The sequence below is a fragment of the Pyrus communis genome, chromosome 10 (assembly GCF_963583255.1).
Source record: "Pyrus communis chromosome 10, drPyrComm1.1, whole genome shotgun sequence".
NCBI classification, from domain to species: domain Eukaryota; kingdom Viridiplantae; phylum Streptophyta; class Magnoliopsida; order Rosales; family Rosaceae; genus Pyrus; species Pyrus communis.
Window position 1 is genome coordinate 15,139,179 of NC_084812.1, and position 19,477 is coordinate 15,158,655.

A 19,477-nucleotide genomic window follows, 5' to 3' on the forward strand; every position below is an offset into this window, starting at 1 on the left:
TTGCTTTTTGACCGCCTAACATTCTGTGCCAAAAGCATTCTGACCTTATTGTTGTCTTATAAAACTTTCCCTTGAGTTTTAGTGACATATGACGATCGCATAATACACCCGATGCACTTTACCACTTGAACCATCCAGCTTGAATTCTATGGTTGAGATGTCAATCTAATTCTCCATTATTTTGCAAGATAGAACCAAGATAACGAAAACGGTCACTCTTTGTTACTTCTTAATCTCCAATCCTCATCCCTACCTCATTTGGACCCCCATTCCCATTAAACTTATACTTGTTTTTTACCTACTTAAGCTTTTAGCGTCCAGCACTTCCCACCAAAGGTTAAGCTTCCCATTTACTCCCTCATGCATTTCATTTATCAACACTATATCATCTGTGAAAAGCATGCACCAAGAGATATCATTTTGAATATGTCTCGTTAACTTGTCCATCACCAATACAAAAAGGTAACGACTTAAAGCTGAGCCTTGGTGTAAGCTATGGTTATGGAAAGCTTTCAGTTTGTCCTTCATGAGTTCTTAATGCAGTCCTTGCTCCACCATAGATATCCCTTATTGGTTGGATATATGCTGCTGGTACTCCTTTATTTTCTAGAATCCTCCAAAGAATTTCTCTTGGGAGCCTATCATATGCTTTTTCCAATTATATATAGACTACGTGCAAATCCTTTTTCATATCTCTATATAGTTCCATCGATCTTCGTAAGAAATAGATTGCCTCTACTGTCGAGTGCCCTAACATGAACCTGAATTGATTTTCTAAGAATTGTGTCTCTTGCCTCAATCTATGCTCAATTACCCTCTCACATTGTCTAAAAAAAAGAAGCTTGGAAGTCTTAAAGACAATTTCTGAATTTATTCCTTCATTTTCGAAATAAAATCTTCAATTCAATTTACCAGTTGGATGTTAAAATTTAGATCACATTTAGGCTTTCTTTTTCTTTTTCTTTTTTTTTTTTTTTTTTTTTTTTTTTGGTTCTTTAACACGGTGATACCTAAATTTTCTTTCTCAATTTCTGTTAAGGTGATAATGATTGGTTAGCTAGGTAATGGTAATTCTTTCTTAATTCAAAACAAATTGACGAGAAGCTAGTAGTCCTTTTATTTGGTTTGTCATGGATGTGTTTGTTTGTTGCCTTTTGTGAACATCTTTATAGTTTCTTATTATGTTTTTATCTGCTCGGGCTTGTTTGATTTGGATAGTCGAACAAATAATCAGTTTTGGATAGCTCACAAAATTAAACAATGAATTTCCATTTTCGAGTTTTGAAACGATTTGTGGCCATTGGCATCTTAGAGAACATCTGAAGTAACACTTGGATTTTAAAACAGTCTCATGTTTGTTATCTTTATTTGAAGAATATGCACTGGCTCTGACTGTCTATAGTTGAAAGAAGAAAGGAGAACAATATAGAGAGTAAGAACCATTTTAGAAACCATTGATGATGTGGTGCAAATGCTGCACTTGGCTCACTCCAATCCTTTTTATGAAAGAATTGAGCTCTTGTTATAATTTGCCTGTGTTTGTTTTATTTTCATGTTCTTTAGTCATTGGTGTTAGATTTGTTTATCTAAGCTAGTTGTAACGCTTTTAGTTTGCTTTGTTGTTTAGGAAAGTATCTTTGGCCCAAAAATATAAAATATAAATTAACTAAGCTGTGATGAGTTGAATTTTAGTAATGCCGCTGATTACAATGACCTAATTGTGCATAATGCTCAATGACAGTGATGGCTTATGACTGATCACGTAAGGAGTTTTCATATTGAATCCCAAATTCTCGATGGAAGAATAACCTAAATTGCAAAACTTGGAAGAAGACAATACTAAATCACAAGGCTTGGAAGAACATAGCTTGAAAGGCTCTTAAGTCATAAAGCTTAGAAGTAGACCCTACATCACAGAGCATGGATGAATGACACCCTAAATCACAAAGCTTGAAAGCAAACTCTAATTCGTAGACCATGGAAGAAGCAGACTCTAAATCACAGAGCTTGAAAGAAGACCTTAAATCACTAAGCTTGGAAGAAAACCATAAATCACTAAGCTTGGAAGAAAAGCCTAAATCACTGAGCTTAGAAGGACGAGATAAAATTGCATTCTCCGATTCAATGAAAATTTGTTGCAATTCCTAGATTCAATAGACTGCTATTTAACCCTTTCGGATTCACTGTCCCGGACACTCCGACAGGTAAAATAGATTAAATCATACTATTTCTATTTGTGTACCTTTGATTTGAATTGTTATAGTAACAAGGAATAGGTATACCACTAACAGGGGTGGTTGCAATTAGCAAGTGATCAACATTCTATGGATGAGTCACGCGTGAACACTGCTTTGTTGGACCTGAAATCTTACAATGCAAGTACATTTCTGCAAGTAAACCAGCAATCTGATCGTGGAGCAGAGCAAATTGATCGTTTTACATTACGCAAATAGGCATCCTCCAACAATGACGATAGAGCTGCACTTATGAATATGAGTCCGCAGATACCACAATGAAAGGACAAGGATGGATCTCCACCTCCATTTAAAGCTGAACCAGCATCAACTTCAGAATGAGCGAGCTAAGTCACTGTTGATGTTTGACTGTTTGGTTTCGCCAAAGCTACGGGCTGCACAACTCTCATTTGAATATGCACTTGATGCACTTGTAGAGATTGCCAACATGCTTCGTTGATGCTTTCCACGTTTGATAAGGTCAAGGAAGAATTGGAAGCTATTGAAGCCAAATGATGGGCGTTAGTTAACTGAATCTCTTAATTTCTTTCATGCATGAACTTCAGGTTTTACCCTTTAATTATATTTTTAGAATTCAATTGCATGGATTACGTGATGAAAAATTGATGATTGTTCACCATGTAATGTGATGATTGTTGGATGACGATTCCTGCTAATGATAATGCTAGAGTCAGGAAATTATGTTAATACTCTCTTCCTTTCAAAGTGTTGTTTTGTTGCAGTTTGGTATTAAATTGTAATTGGGCGGGTTGGTCCCGGTTAGGCTTCAATCATTGGCCTACTCAATGGGCTCGGGTTTACATTTTCAGAATCAATTTCCAATTGGACAAACAGGTAACTCGACCCACCCAACCTGCCTAATAAAGGATTGGGTGGGTCTATCCGTTTGCCGGACTGAAAATAGGCTTTGAAAATATGGACCCAAGCCCATTGGGTTGAAGCCCAACCCGGGCTGACTCTATCCCTACTTAAGAGATTATGGCACAAAAATTGAAACATAATGGTCTTTTACAACAAGCAATGCCGACTCTGAAGTAGACATAAAAGGATTCAAGTGTCCATGCCTTCGACACCATCAGTGATGCTACCAAAACCAACAAAGCAAGCATAGGAATCAATAATGAAGACTCAAGGAAGTATATAAAAGCCACATAATGATTCTATATCCATTTTTTACGTAATGACTATAATCTTTCCACAATTACTACAAATGCATTTTCATCTATCCCGACATAATGTACAAAACTAAACAGTTCTTCAATTCAATTTATAGAAAGCATTAATTAATGAATCACAAAAAATCTAGAGAAAAGTACTACTTTGCAGATTCTAGAATTTCTTTGTTTTCTACACTTCAGCTCAAGAGACTAAGAAGCGGGTGTCGTTTTATCGTAGTGACAAAAATCAATCATGTTTATGCATGTTTTTGGAGTGTTTTGACATGAGTTTCTAGCCTGCATCTTTTGTGTTTCATCAAATTACATTATTAATTTTCACAGATTCTAGTGAATTGCTTTGGAACAAATCAGACTTTTGGGTTCGGTATATACCAAACTTGTATCAGATTAATTTCTAGACTTATAATCATATGATATGAATTTAACCCATACATTGTAGGTTAAAAGGTGCTAATTATAGTCTTAAGGACATGAGATATAACTACTTAGATAGAGCAGCTTATGAATGTTATATATGGTGGTTATCTACATTCTATAAATTTATAACTATGTGTTACTATGCCTATCGGATAGATTGTGACCAATTAAAATGGACTTGAGTCCAATCTAGTATTTATTGTGTCAAAATGTGAAATAGATAGGACTAGACATGATGGGTTTTGATTCACAATAGAGTGGGTTATCTAATCTATCCTTATACATGGGGTTATAAGTAATGTCTTATAAGTCTCTGTCAATCCAATCATATCTCTGAGTCCCAATCTCATCCAATCCACCAAACAAACCCTTAAAGGCTACAAAAGTTAAGTCTAGGCTTAATGGTTATTTGATTTTCCTTGTCAAAAGTTGTTTTTCTTTTGTATTTTTTAACCACTAGAGCTCAAAGCTCAATTAGATTAGTTGATTTAGTACTTAGGGATCTTGTAGCCAGTGAAGTTGAAGTGTGAAGCCAAATATCTCAAGTTGCGTCTTCATTGGAAGGTTTGCATCATGCATATGCATTTCCATGACTCCGTTTTTCATTCATTCTAACTAGTGTTGTCTAGTCAAATTAATTTCTGCATTTTATGTGCACGTGAATCGGGCACACTCATGTGGACTCGTCTAACTTTTTTGATACGAAAGTGAGTTTCTCACCTTTGAATTTTTTAATATTGAATTTGTATTTGATAAGTGTCATTGTGAGTTGTACTTCAACTGCTCCAAAGAAAATATTCACTTGATAAAAAGCTTTTGGTGATGGTCATTGGTTTTGAGGATTCGAACTTAACCTTCAAAGAGAGTGATTTTGTCCTTCCTCTCTAGCAAAAATCCTAGAAGCAGCAAGCATTTTCTAGGTAATGTTATTCATTGAAAATCTATAAAACTATCCATGAAAATGGTTGCTTGAATCTTCGTAGAAGCTCATTTATTTTTGGTGAGAAAAAATATATTTTTAAGAGAGTGTTTTAAGCTTCCCGAGCCTACTTTATGTGTTCTTTACAAACCCTAGTTGCAACCACCTTTCTCATGCATTAAATTTTGTACTAACTCACCTACATCATTTTTAAAAAAAGTTTGTATTGTTTGTGGCATAAATCTTATTTCAAATCTTCATATAGACCTTAATTTAGGTTCTCGGTTAGTTTCTTTCTTTCAACTATTTGATTCAATTGACTTGTCAGAGTTTGAATTCATAGTTGCATATCATCTTACATATTTTCATATCATTTGCATGGTTTATGTTTTGTTTCAGTGCCACAAGGAGATGAGCTGGAGAAGTGTAGCTGCCTCTTTGTGATGACTGAAGATAGCTCCAGCTAGTGCAATATAAGGTTGCACAAATGTATAAGTTGCTCTTTTGAATAAGTCTAGGAATTGAGTTTGTGGTGGTTAACATTGTATGAACCAGTTAGGAGATTAGACTCCCTAGAGTCCCTGGTTTTTGAACCAGTTAGGAGTTTTTCCGGTCAAAAGTTGTTGTGCACACTTCTCCCTAACTTGCATGTATATCTAGTTATTAATACTCACGTTATCCTTGTTGTACATAGTGAACTGATATGTGAAGGTTTTTAAGTTTGTGAATTCATGTGGTGAGATATATCTAGGTAGACTGTGACTAGTTGGACATACTAGTTAATTAAGTTTATTTCTTGAAACTCTATTTTCATATCTGACAAACTTGTATCTAGTTGACTAGCTCCCTAACTAGTGCAATGTACAAAGTTTAGCTTTTATTTGCAGAACATTCCACTCGCTACCAAAGCGTTAGCTATAGATATACTGATAGAAGCATATTTATGTGACTTTGTTATCTTATTTCTTTGCATTTACTTAGTTAATTTCCATTTATTTTGGTAATTTAAGTTATTTTCGTATTATTGTAGGTCCAGCTGGTAAAGATGACAATAAATGGCAAAATGGAGCAATTTGGAGCAGTTGTGAACTTGGATTGGATAGCATGCATGGATATCATATGGGCTAGACGTTTTTTGTGTTTAAATGGTGTTAGACATGTGCTAAAATATGGAGAAATTAAAGTTGAGGCTTGGAATGCAAGGAATTACACAAGAAAGAGGAATCCTAGTTGGAGAGGAACATTATCTTATCCTACCTTATCTTATCTTATCCTCCTTATCTTATCTTATCTTATCTTATCTCTAGCTACAAGGAGGAATCCTAATCATATTCCAACACTCTCTACCTGATTTTTAGAGTCCTAAAATAATTCAAAATGCCAAAACCTTTTCCTCCTTGGATTCAGCCGTTCCCCCTATATATATATGAAATTCCTGCAGAATTTAGAGAGTGTCATGCCTACCATTCATTCATTGAAGTTGTTGGAATTTTTCAGAGTTCTTTCTATCTTTGTTTTAAGTTTCAATGTTTATTTTAGATTGCTTTTCAGTTATGATGAACATGTGTAACTACGTTTCTTTTTAGCTAGAGGTGAATTCGAAACCATGATCATATGTTTTATATAAATTGATTACATACAGTTATTGCTTTATAAAACATGAATGGGATTTACTTATCTGCTTTATAGAGAACTTATTTTTGTATGTTTATTAAGGGTGCACACTTAGTTTGCATGCAGGGATTTGATGCTAGAATATAAGGGAATTTCACCTAATCGTTATGAACTTATATTTGCAAGTAGTAAAAGTCACCAGTCATGATTGAGTTAAGTAAATTCTTGGTAGGAGTATCAAGCTTTTCATAGTTACGAATGCTTTGTCAATGCTTATGATTTTCTCAGAACTTAATGATCTTTGAGATGTATCTCTATCTTGCTTTTCATAGTTAGGGAACTTGAGAATAATAATTTGGTTGCATCGCTGAGTCTAATTCAATGAACTTAGGAAAATCTGAGAGTTAATTAGTGTTGTTCACAGTTAATTTGGTGCATTGTCATTCATGGTTTAGAGGAAGAATAACTAGAAATCGATTTGTATGCATATGTTTCATGTGTGGAGAAGAATCATTTAGCTATCCTTTCATCCATATTTCATTCACAACTTAATTTACTTGCTGCCCTTTACTTTTGTTTTAGCTAAATTCATCCAAAATCCCCCCCAGTCATTGTTTTGTTGTTAGTTTAACTTAGTTTCCAGTTTTATAAGTTTAATTTGTGTTGATTAGCATCCCTTCTAATCCCCGGAATAGAACGATCCCTACTTACTCGTACTACGATTGCATAATTTATTGGGTTTAATTTGTGTGTTAGTTTTTACCACATCATATACATTAAGAAATCTAGGGTATCTATTAGTATTAAGTGGAATCTCACCATGAATCATGATAGAGTTGTTAGATCTTGTTACTCACCTCCCTTCTTTGATGGAATCAACTATGCTGCTCGTAGCAAGAAGTTAGAAATACTTCTTAATAACCATGATGAGTCATTTGCGATTAATAGCGCTAAAGGAGTTAACTCCAAAGGAAAACTTGGCCTTAATTGTCAAACAATTCAAAAGGATTCTCAAGGATAAGGGCAAAAAAAAAAAACAAAAGAAGTGGGAACATATTGAGCATATCAAGAGATTTAAAATTTAGATCATAAGGGAATAAGTCTTAATTTCAATAAGAAACAAGAGAGATCGACACCTATCAGAAATGAATCATCTTTAACTGACAACTGAAATGACAAAGCTATGAAGGCTATCTGGAGTGAAAGTAAAAATGACGATTCTCAGAGTTCAAACCTGTCACTTGATAAATCTTCAGCCATTGCTTTTGTTGCTCAATTCAAGATGGAACCTTTTGTGACGAGGAGATTGTGCTTGAAGAACAGGAAGTTTTGTTCTATACCCAAAGCTGTGTCTGAAGTATGATTTATGTTCCATGAGACTTGCAATTCTAAGAGGTGCTCTCATCAAAATATTACTCTCCCTCGTAAGATGGGCTCTCATTAGAATTACTACACTCCTCCAAAAAGAGTGCTCTCATAAGACAAGTTGACTCCCCCAATAATACTTGGGACCAACACCTTGTAGAATTATCAGACAGACTGGCTGAAGGCCTACTTCCAACAACACTGATATTGTCCCCAACTTGGTCATTACCACCTGCACAATCCGTCAGGTGTGGGGTTTTACCACAAAAAGTTTCGCTGTTAGTTAGAGTGGGGTAATTCTATTTAAATTGTTTTTCTCCTTCCCCTCAAGCCAATGTGGGATTCAATACGCCCCCGCATGTGAGAACCCATTTTTGTGGGTTACACGTGGAAATCTACACATCAGTAATCACATGGAGCCAAGGGATCCACCATCATATTGCGGGGCCAAAGGGACTCACCCATCATGTGGTAATACGAGTTCGTTCCCTGGCTCTGATACCATGATAAAACTAGTTTTAGGGTTTCGATCTATTTCTTTGTATTATTCTTCCCCCTCTTTGAGGTAATATATAATCAATCACATCTCTTGTAATACAAATAATAATTAATGACTCCTAACCAAACTAGCAAATACAATAATAAGAATTATATTCCTAATCAAACTAGGGCTCACGTCAACACCCTTAACCTAAACAACAGCAACAGCAACACATTGTCTAATCATCATCTTCGTCATCTTTCTCCTAAAACTTAGGATCAATAGCCATGATGGTTTACCTTTGGAAGCATACATGGCCTGCAAGCCCTCGTCGATGAGACGAGAAAGGTCTAATGGCCCAAGAAGGGCAATAGATGGCTTGATAACTTGCAACTCAAAAGAAAGGTGAGCCAACATGGTCTAAAAAATAGCCATTTTTAAAGATTGAGTTGCAGGATGAAAGGTGGAGGACAAGGTATATTATCAACAAAAGTGATAAATGGATCCCTATATGCAACTATGAAATATTCAAACTAAGTAATGTCAGCATAAGTAATGACAAAGTCGTCATAGACATTCTGTGATCAAGGGGTAGAGCAAAGAGTTGACAGATGAGAAAACAATAAATGTAACAAACTTCCCACAAGCATACACAATATGATCATTGTGGAGCCAAAAATAATCAAGCAAATTATGGAGGCGACATGTGTACTTTAGGGTAAAAAGGACAAAATTACCCTCGAGACACATCAGGATTCTCACACGCATGCAACGGACAATAACGGCTCAATCAAGGAAGAGTCAAAGGTGATCAAAATGGTATTTATTCAAAACCCTCTCATCATTCCTCATCAAATCCTTACCCACAAAGTAAATCCCAATTATTCTTTTCAAATTGGGATTAATTACCAAATTAATTGCAAGATATTATTTGACATAATATCTTGCAATTATATTCAAAATACCACCATAAGTGGTCGGTCCCTATTTCTCCAAATAGGGCCCGCCACACCCCTATAAATTGCCCCATCTTCACACCAAAATGCAAGTTCATTCTCTCCCAAAAAATTCTCTAAACACTTTCTCTCTCAAATTCTAACTTTGGCATCAAAGATTCTTCAGCCAAAGCACCCCCCCCCCCCCCAAAATCATCGTGGGCGCGTAAGGCTCTTGCCCTTGATCTTAGGTGTTATTATTTTGCAAGTGTATTTTCGTCAAAGGAGAAGAAGGCGGAAATTTGCATCCACAACCATCATCAGGGAAAGCTCGAGACACATTGACAACAAGCCTCTATGTAAATTGTAACCCACAAGTATATGGTGTAATCGGATCTACATCTATGTGGATGTAGCCCCCACTTGGGGTGAATTATGATATATCTTATGTGTTCTTGTGTTCGTGTGATTGACGGTTGGATCTAAGTTGGTCCAAAATCGACCCAATTTTATGTATCAACAGATTGACGTCGTCTATGAATATTGATACAAAAATCTATGTCGGTTCCCTTTCTTTTTTCATCTCTCATCGTTGTGAAATCCATGTCAATACAAAAATTCATGTTGGTTCTCTTTCGTTTTCAAATTATCTCAAAATATTAGCAATTTCCCGTAATGAGAATATATGCTTGGGATATCTAAGAATGAGTACAAAATAAAACATTGGAAATTTCATCATATAATAATAGCATGTATACAATACGAGAATAATCACAAAACTGACAAAAACATATAATCGGATTAAAAGTTTAAGTAGGAAATAGAACTTTTGTAAATTAACGATGAACATTGGAATAATATACCTATTAAAACTAATTAAGATGTTATCTAGCTTAGGCTGCAGTAGGGGATCCCATGCATCATCCAAAGAAGGAAGAAAGAAAACACCTATGAACCACCTTCACTTCTTGCTTAAAATTAGATGAAGCAGTGGCATGTGGGTAATGTGGATGATCGACGAACTCCCTTTCCTGAAATTTCTTGTCGAAATTTGGGTGGTGTTCGAAGTCACTCATGTGGCCAGAGAAGGTTTTCGATCGAACACCAAAAGCCTATCCTTCCAAATGCGGCCGGAGGAGCCTTGCCTCCTAAATGACATGGATGATCTTTCCAATGCAGTCATCGTTTGATCAAATGTTTTGAGCTTTCTTGATCTCTCTTTGTTTTGTGTCCTCTCATCTCACATTTTGTATTCCGTTTTTAACTAAGATAACCGTTTGTTGGGTTTTGAGGTTATTTTCATGTTTTAGTTTGTGGTTAATTCCGCATCAATTATGTCACAATTTTGTTGGAGAGGGCATCAGAAGTTATTTTAACTGCATCTTTAGCCATATAATTTAAGGATTTACCAAATAGTGGTTTTTCAAGTAGTTAAAATGATCTATGAACACCTTCAGATTACAAATCACATACCTTTATCAAGTTATAATCACTAGTAGAATTTTTGCTAGAGGACACCCTTTTCATTAGTGTTTATTATAAAGAGTGGGCACTGACATTGGTGGCAAACCTCAATTGCCACCAAGCAGCCACTAAATTAAAGAACATGTCCTATGTAAAAGACTCTATTGTTACAATGGAGACCTTTATTACATTGGTGTCATCTGCAAACAGTGCCACCCTAATTCACATTCGTGTCAAAGTTGCAAATTGTGTTTAAAAAAAAAAAAAAAAAAAGATGCCCTGTGTGGGCACCCAAATTGGGGTATCATATCTCTTTTTCTGTTTTTGGTGAGAAAACAAATTGTAATATCATTAAAATATAAAAATACAACTATAAATTTGCATAACAGATATTTTATACAATTTTGTACAAATGTTGGAACCAAACTTTAAAAAGTCTTCGAACCCTTTGTTTCCAAGAGCTTAATCATTTCAATAAGTTGAATTTGATCATTGATAGGATTTTTATCACCTGTGAAAAAGGGTTAAAAACACTTAAAATACTTGCAAGAGAAACAAGGTTATTGTAGTATAATTGGCTCAAGCAAAGTCATTCTCCACAAGGATTAATTTAAAGAGATCAAAGCGAAATCAATTCTCAACTAATTAATAAAAACAAAGTTTTTCTTTTGAAAGAGGTGATTTAATGACCTAAATTAAGAAAAAAAAATTTAATTAAAAAGATTACTTAAAAACCACAACTTTAAAGAAAGATAAAGGAAACAATTTTTAGAATTCAAAGTGAGAAAGTACTAGGGTTCCGCCATCACCCTAACAATCCTATGTAGCTCTTCTAAATTACTTACGAACCATACATGCATATTTTGAAGGTTAGGTTTTCCTAGAGTATATCCTACTTGGAACCTCCAACATAGAACGTATATCTAACATGCAACCCGTTCGTGGTGTCCCAATCGAATGTGAACATGCAAGACTCATTAAGTTTTATGAAAACCTTTTGAAAAATCATATAACCCTTAAAACGTGTCGTCCATCCTAAGAGGTTACACATATTAACCACAAGAAGCCTTAGTCAATTTTAGGGACAACCCTCCGCCAAAATTGCATCAAATAACTTTTCTAAATATCCTAATGGTCACAAATCACTAAGACAAATAGATAGTTTAAAGCACAATGATTAACAATCCCAAACTTGCATGCATAAATTCATAAGCAAATTAAAAAGAGACTACATATTCTTGCTAAGGATCATGGCCTCACCCTAGCAAAAGAAAATTAGTTATGCATTTTCATACTAAAAATCATAGTCTTTATTGAAATAGAAAAAGAATGAAAACACCTTGAAAATATAAGTCTTTAAACCTCTAACCTTTGCCCCAAATGTTCTCTCCAAAAATTGAATGCGTTATCTCCTCTCCCAAAACCCTAGGTCTGCCAAAAGACTTATTTATACTACCCTCATTAAAACCCTCCTAATAAAAGGTCTTAGAATGAGACTAGTAACTAAATAAATTAAAATAAAATAGGAAACATAATCCTAAATTGACTTGGTAAATTCGTCCAAAATTTTGCACAGCCATGTTTTGGACCCATATCAACTCCAAAACTGGCCCAAAATAGCTGGATTTAAAGCCTGGACTATTCTAAACACTTCTCCAGATGGCGACAAACCCATCTAAGCTCATCTTGGGCTCCAAAAACGCAGTTTAAGCCCAGAAATGTCACTTTCCAGCAATGCGCACTGCTCCTTTATTTAATCATCAGAAAATAACCGGTTGGTAGAAAAATCCCAAATTTTGACACGAATGTCTTTCAATTTGAATCACTCCAAAATTTGTCCGTTTGATCATGTTTTGCTCCAGAGGAAGTTGAATGTCCTATATTGAAAATATAAAGCAAAGTATCAAAATTCTACCAGAATAATTATCAAATTATACTAAGAATAGGGTGAAATATATAATATAATATTGACTCATCAAAATACCCCCAAACTTAGCTTTTTGCTTGTCCTCAAGCAAAATTAAACTAGGAAACAAAAATAAAAGCTAACAAACTATAACTTAACTAAAACTAAGTGACAAAGATTTTCACCTTCAGAGTTGCAATCCATAGAAAATCGTTAAAAATCAGAACATCTTTTCAAAAGATTCAGCTAATTCCACCACAAAGTTTAAGCCATTTAGAATCAATTAGGAAAGAATTCATGAACTTCCTTTGGTGAAAAGTGAACCAACATGGCTAAGGAGACTCGACTAAAACCTCTACCTTTCGTCTTTCTTTGTTTCACTCATACTAACTTTAAATATGGCTATTTTTTTTTTTTTAAGTAATAGTAGTGGTCATGCAATGTTAGTTCACTTAAGCTTTCGATCTAACCCATGTAGCGAGCTTTAGGTCAATGACTCCCAAACCACAAAAGCTTTAGGGCACTAGGTGTAGAACACCCCTAAGGACTTATTAACTCAAGGTGAAAAGGCTACGAAACCAACTAACCACCTTGCCCCATGCCAAAACTTTACCGTTTGACACGAGAATCACTACTGATTAGGCAGGACTGGCCCGGTTACTAGGCAAAGCCTCGGGTGGAACAATTATTACTTTATTCATAACAATAACTAACTTAACTTAGAACAAAAATTAAAATTAAACTTAGACTAAAAGTAAGTGTTTCAATCTCACTCCCCACAAACCATGTCAATGTGAATGTGCAAATTGTCAAAGTATAACCCATGAATTAGTGTTTAAGCAACGATAAATAGAAAAAACTCTACTGTGGGATTAACCTTTACCATGTCCATTTGTTCTAACAATTAAAATAATCTATAGATATTAACTTAAAAGGAGTGAAATTTTTTTTTATTGACTCAAAAATTAAAAACCTAGAAATTCTAATTCCCACCCCCAAATTTAAATCACACAAAAAAAACTAACACAACAAAATAAAAATAAATAACCTCGTCAAATAACTAGAAATAGACACACGAAAAATAAAACGAGAAAATAAAACAAAGAACAAGCAACCAATAAAATGATACACTACAAAGGAAATAAAATAAAATAAAAAAAGAAGTGGACACACCTGGAGTCGAACCCGTGACCTAGAACTGGCGCTATATAGGCCGACTTAGCATCTTAGGTTGGAATTTTGAAACCATGGTGCAGGATTAGCGTTGGGCAGAGGGAAGATGATAAAAGGGCCCATTGAAAAACGTTTGGGTTTGAACCCAATCCTCAAACGCAAAGGTCCAAGAAGAAAACAAAAGAAATGGAGACACACGGAATGCATTCGTATACCTCACACGCGCACAGGCTTGTGAAAAACTTTGGATTCCTTTATCCCATGTCTGCACCTGGAACCTCGAGCCGAGAGCCAAACGGCTCTCTTCTTCCCTAGAGCTCAGAGCTCGTCATTTCAGAAGAGTCTCCTCTCTCTCATTTCTAATTATATTGAGGAATCCTAAGCCTTTTGCTCTATAGAAACTGAGAGGTCTCGCATTTCTCTCAGCCATCTTTTCTTTAAAATGGTTCTCATTTCTCCACACTGGAAAACACCAGCCACTCCTCCAACTTCATTGCAACATCAATGTTGCGGTAACAAAACCCGAAATCTCAAAGGTAAAACTCTTTTCTTGCTGCCATTGCGTTCCATTGAGCTTATTTGCATGGGAAAAGTAAAGAACTAACACATGCAACTGTTTTCTCTGCGAGGACTCTCGGATCCACAACAAAAGTGAGGCACCAACACCCAATCTTCATAGATCCATAGCTAATAATCCAAAACTTATCCATCAGCAAGTAGAAACTCAGTCTCCCCTACACTTTGGTTTTGATTCTAGATTTTAAGTAACATTTTTCTGTGATGTGACTGACCAAGGGGCGAAAAAAATATAGCATCCATCCGTGTTCTTATTTATGCACAGAGCAGATTTCGAAGGCTTGGATGATGGCATAACAACGGAAGAAAGGATAAAGACCCCAGAGTTGACGAAAAACAGCCAAGCCAGACACAAATAACACGGATCGAAAACCAAAGCTAACAATTCATACTCGCATGTGACTGTGCTATGCCTGCATGTTGAGGATCTGCTGGTTTGCATGGATGATGACAGTCGGAGGTAAAATGTGTCTAAGATGCTCACGGATCTGTCGGCTATAGGGAGAAAAATAAAAGAATCCTCTCGGACCGCACAGATCCGATCATGCAAAAGGTACAAACGCGTGTTTTGAAATGTTCTTACTACGTACCGCAAAGATAAGGTGCAATGTCAGTTCATATCTCAAATTTATGGCTCTGTGTGTCGATAGCTTGGATCCAGTTGATATCCGAGAGAAAAGAACACCCAAGCTGCACAGTCGGTGGTTCAAAATGGCAAAATTAACAGGCAAACTCCTGGAACTGCAACAGGTAGAAAACTCATCCCTCGGTTCTTATGTTACTCAGCATGTATGGCTGCAAAGCATCTTTCGTGTGATATTCTGTGATATTTCAAACACCGAGAACCGGGACTTGTAACGCAAAAAGAAATAAAATGGTGATCTGGATGTGGATGATGATGTCGGACTTTGAACACCTTCTGCCCATGATAAAAACTTAACAAAAACCTGATCACCCCCAAACTAAAATATAAGGAATAACTAGGAACTATGTGGGAATATGTGGGAATGAGAATGTTGAACTTGGAACACGCCTTTTCCCGTACTAATAGTGAATGAAAACCTGAATCCACCCCTGAACATATATGGACTCTTTGAACTTTAACCTTGCGGAGGACAGATAAAGGCCCGACCCCCAAACTTCAATAATGGCATACATGGCATCTTTGAAACTAAAAGGTGTAGATCTGCATAAAAATAATGAAAGCTCCTCAGTACTTATCAACTTGATTTGTTTTGTTTCAAGAACACTGGAGGTCCACAAAAGCAGCTCATTGGCGTCTAGGGCTTGCATTGAAGAATGGCCGCGTAGCAAAACGGAGGTATAATGTTCCATCCTTTTGTGGCTAGACCTGTGATTCTGCAAGAGCCTTGTAATTTCTGCATTATATGTCAGCATAGTCTAGGAATGTGGTTGATGGTAATGTAGACTTGCTGCGGGGTGCATGATTCCAGCCTAAAATAATCTGTGTGTATACGTTCTTGTTAGCTTTGTTTGCTGTCTGCAAAAACCCACGTTATGAAATCAGAGATAGATTATAGAAAATACTGACTGTAAACTAAAAATTAAACAAGTAAAATTGTAACTTATTTTTTTGGAATTTTTTTTTTCCGAATGTTTTTTTATTTTTAGATGATTGGTGACACTAAATGACAGCCTAGGAATTTAAATGCAGCTAGACAGAAAATAATGAAATAAAAGAGACAAAAAGTAATGAAAAAGTTAGAAAATTGGGTTGTTTCCCAATAAGAGCTTTATTTAACGTCTGTAGCTAGACTGAACAGAAGCCCTGTGATTAAATTGCTGGATCCTTCAGAGTCATAGACTCAACTGCACTGTCGAATGGTGACTCCAAGTATGGTTTCGACTTATGACCATTCACCTTAAATGTGTTGTCATTAATCTCGCTTGTAATGTCAACTGCTCCATGAGAATAAACCTTAGTAACCAAGTAGGGCCCATTCCATCGAGATTTCAATTTCCCTGGAAATAACTTTAATCTGGAACTAAATAACAACACTTTCTGCCCTGGTTGGAAATCTGTCCTGAGAATTTGTTTGTCATGGAATGCCTTTGTTTTGTCTTTGTATATGCGTGCATTTTCATAAGCCTCATGGCGAATTTCATCAAGCTTATTGAGCTGCAGCTTACGTTTTTCCCTTACTGAATCATAAGCAAAATTTAACTCTTTGATAGCCCAAAACGCTTTATGCTCTAGCTCTATAGGTAAATGACAAACCTTGCCATACATAAGCCGAAATGGGGACATCCCAATCGGTGTTTTAAATACTGTTCTGTAGGCCCAAAGTGCATCGTTTAAATTCAAACTCTAGTCTTTACGAGTGGAGCCAACGGTTTTCTCCAAAATACGCTTTATTTCCCTGTTTGAAACATCAACCTGCCCTGATGTTTGTGGATGCTAAGGAGTGGCAACATGAGGAGTTATCCCATATTTTGCAAGTAATGCAACAAACTGTTTATTAATAAAATGTTTTCCCCCATCACTAAGTATAACTCGCGGGATGCCAAACCGTGGAAATATGACCCCTTGGAGGAATTTCAGAACCACTGATCCCTGATTAGTTGGTGCTGCAATTGCCTCGACCCACTTAGAAACATACTCAACCCCCACCAAAATATATAGATTGCAATGTGAAGATGGGAATGGTCCCATAAAATTAATACCCCAAACATCGAATAATTCAACAACTAAAATACCATGTTGTGGCATCTCATTCCGTTTGGATTGATTTCCACTCTCTGATAACGATCACAAGATTTACACCAATTATTAGCATCCTTGAAAAGAGAAGGCCAAAACAGCCCACTTTGTAGAATTTTAGCCGCTGTCCTTTTAGGCCCAAAATGGCCATCACAAGCATAATGATGTGCAAACTTTAAAACACTGTCCTGTTCCTCTTCTGGAATACATCTGCAAATAATCTAATCTGGACAGTATTTATCCAAATACAGCTCATCCCAAAAATAAAATTTTGCATCTGCCAAAAATTTCTTTTTTTGCTGATAACTAAAATTTGGATGAATAACTCCCCTGGCCAAATAATTAACCAAATCTGCAAACCATGGTGTTTTGTGCTAGACAGCCAACAATTGTTCATCAGGAAAATTTTCATTGAGAGGCAATGTGTCTTCTTCTGCAGTAGCAGAGTTTATTAATCTTGATAAATGATTAGCCACCACATTTTCACTCCCTTTTTTGTCCCTAATTTCCAAATCAAACTCTTAAAGTAAAAGAATCCATCGAATAAGTCGAGGTTTAGCATCCTTTTTAGATAATAAATACTTCAAAGTAGCATGATCTGTGTAGACAATTACCTTAGCCCCAATTAAATAAGAACGAAATTTCTCTAATGCAAAAACAACTACCAACAATTCTTTCTCAATGGTTGCATAGTTCAGCTATGCATCATTGAGAGTTCTGGAATCTTGTCTTTTTGTTGTCCAAGAAGTGCCCCAACTGCATAATCTGATGCATCACACATTAGTTCAAATGGTAAGTTCCAGTCTGAAGCTGCATTAATCGGTGCTGAAGTTAGGAGTGTTGAGACTTGTTGAAAGCCTCCAAGCATGCATCATCAAAAACAAATTGTGCATTCTTAGCCAATAAGTTACACAAAGGTTGGCTAATCTTGGAGAAATCCTTGATAAACTGTTTGTAAAACCCCGCATGTCCAAGAAACGAACGAATGCTCTTCACAGTAGTAGGAAGGGGCAACTTAGCAATAACATCAATCTTAGCTTTATCAACCTCAATACCTTTGCTAGATACTAAGTGCCCTAAAACAATGCATTGTTTAACCATAAAATGACACTTCTCCCAATTCAATACCAGATTAGTTTCTTTGCAACTCTCAAGAACCAAAGATAAATTCTGTAAACAATGATCAAACGAATCCCCAAAAAACAGAAAAATCATCCATAAATACTTCAACAACTCATTCAACCAAACCTGAGAATATGTTCATCGTGCAGTGTTGGAATGTTGCAGGTGCATTGCATAATCCGAAAGGCATTCTTTTGAAAGCAAATGTACCAAAATTGACACACCCCGACCCAGAAAGTCCACTTAGACCCTGAATCGAGCGGTGATGGCCGACACCTGGAAGGTGACGAAGCCATAAAATGTGATAGTGTATAAAAAGTGAATAAATTTGAATCTAAAAGTGTCTAAGTACCAGAGTGCGCTACGAGTGGGAGCGAACCCATTTCACACGCGATGTCGGAGCATAAGTAAGGTACAGTAATATGGGTAAGAATCATACCCTCAAAAATATCCATCAATACTAAGATTCGCCACAGATTCTTGTTGATACAAACTCAGCAGCTAAAACCTGGAGGGCACCAAACAGAAGGTGTGAGTAAGCAATAAAACCAAGCTTCCCAAAGTTATTACCTCTCTAAAAATAATGCCCTTAAATGTAAAACCGGTATCGTTTTCCATAAGACAGTACAACATATATACAGTTATTACCTCTCTAAAAATAATGCCCTTAAATGTAAAACCGGTATCGTTTTCCATAAGACAGTACAACATATATACATATATCCAAACCATACTCAGAAATGACCAAAACCACGGTTTGCCATTAACTCCACCATACATTAATAAGTAGGCCAAATGAACTAAATCAATACAAAGTGATATATCAGTCAGAGTCATCTAAAATGACATGTACAACTTATCCATATCTCATCAATCATGGCTAGCATATAAGTCGAAGTCACCTATAGTGACCTGTACGACTTATACATATCTCATCAATCCTGGCTAGCATATAAATCGGAGTCACCTATAGTGACATGTACGACTTATCCATATCTCATCAATCCTGGCTAGCCAATAGCTCAATAAGTATACCTGCACACGAGTCGGAACCACCTAAAGTGGTCTGTACGACAGGACTGGGTGTAAATAAATACGCTCAAGTGCTACGATCACGTGAAGACTGGGCGAATAATCGCAAGTCACCTACGAGTCGGAACCACCTAAAGTGGTATGTACGACAGGACTGTGCACCTACCTTGAATCCAAGGTGAGCATAAGGTGCGGGAGGTGAACATCATGTGAAGGACTGTGCCCTGGCCACGGGCGGGAGCACTAACACCGGGGTGCAGGTTTATGAGCTCTCAATGCATCTCAATATAACATGTGCAACTCATGGCAACCAGTACG

At 36.3% G+C, this 19,477-nt stretch overlaps 1 long non-coding RNA gene across 1 annotated transcript; it reads left to right on the forward strand.

Moving 5' to 3' along the window:
* Positions 1-14,142: 14,142 nt before the first annotated feature.
* On the forward strand, positions 14,143-15,605 carry LOC137746653 (uncharacterized). Its single transcript, XR_011069891.1, has 3 exons — positions 14,143-14,836; positions 14,934-15,033; positions 15,529-15,605. It is a non-coding gene; the product is annotated as an uncharacterized lncRNA (long non-coding RNA).
* The last annotated feature ends 3,872 nt before the right edge of the window (positions 15,606-19,477 follow it).